The sequence below is a fragment of the Stegastes partitus genome, unplaced genomic scaffold (assembly GCF_000690725.1).
Source record: "Stegastes partitus isolate 25-593 unplaced genomic scaffold, Stegastes_partitus-1.0.2 Scaffold242, whole genome shotgun sequence".
Classification (NCBI taxonomy): domain Eukaryota; kingdom Metazoa; phylum Chordata; class Actinopteri; family Pomacentridae; genus Stegastes; species Stegastes partitus.
Window position 1 is genome coordinate 614,208 of NW_007577973.1, and position 1,059 is coordinate 615,266.

Sequence of the window (1,059 nt, forward strand, 5' to 3'; positions counted from 1 at the left end):
TGGACTCTTTTTAATAATAGGACAAAACACAGAACAACAATCTTGCGGTGGGATCACATCAGCTGCAGCACCTGTCCTGGTCAGGCCAAGCAGCGCCCCTGGTCCTTACATGTTGATGGTGCAATCCGTGAGGCCTCAGTGTGTAATCTGGCCACATCAATCTTTAAATTTAGCCTTTAATTTAACTTCAGCTACCAATCTGCAAAGTTTTGTGACTTTCTTTAATGGCTGTAACACTATCATGTTGACTAATTTGACCCAACAGACAGATACATGAATACCTATTCAAAGAACTTTAAACTGCCTTTAGCTATACGACGTGTCCCCAGATGGTGTCGAAGCAAGAATAAGTGACGGTGCGTTCTATTAACAATAGGATGTTGGAATTTTTGACTGCTCAGATTTAAGTTTCAACTGGAAAGCCCACTGCTGTTGGAGTTCTGACTCACAAAATCAGAAAGATCATCACCAACCCCCACCTTGAAATCCAAGATGTCTGCTCAGCACATCAACAGTGGGAAAGGCACTTCGGTCATATCTGTGCCTCATTTAGTACAAACATTTCCCTGAAGGTAACGTGATTGTGAAAGGAATTATTTTGCATATAATGATGTCTCTCCCTCACAATTATTTCTGCAGTCTGGTTTGAGTTAACCATCTCATCGACATCGCCTCCATCTCCAAAGTGTTTGTAGGCATGAGTTAGAGTTTCTCTGCAGACACACACTCCTCTCATCAAAGCCTTTGCATTGGAAGTGACACACACCTCTTTCACACCCCGTTTTGTTCATATGAAACAGTCATAAATGTGGGTCCCACTCATTACATCCTGGCGAATTGAGAATTGCTGCTCACCTCACATAGATGTCAGATAGCTTGATGCTCTTGCTGTCAAATAAGATGCGTATTGGTAGCAGGATGGGTACAACAAGCTGGTCTTAGCTTACACCTTTTGCACTTCAGAAATGTTTATGTTGTGTTCTTTTGTATTGTCTTTACCTCTTTTTTCTATTGTTTCTTAATTATTGTTTGCAATAACTGAAAATAAATTTCCGTTTC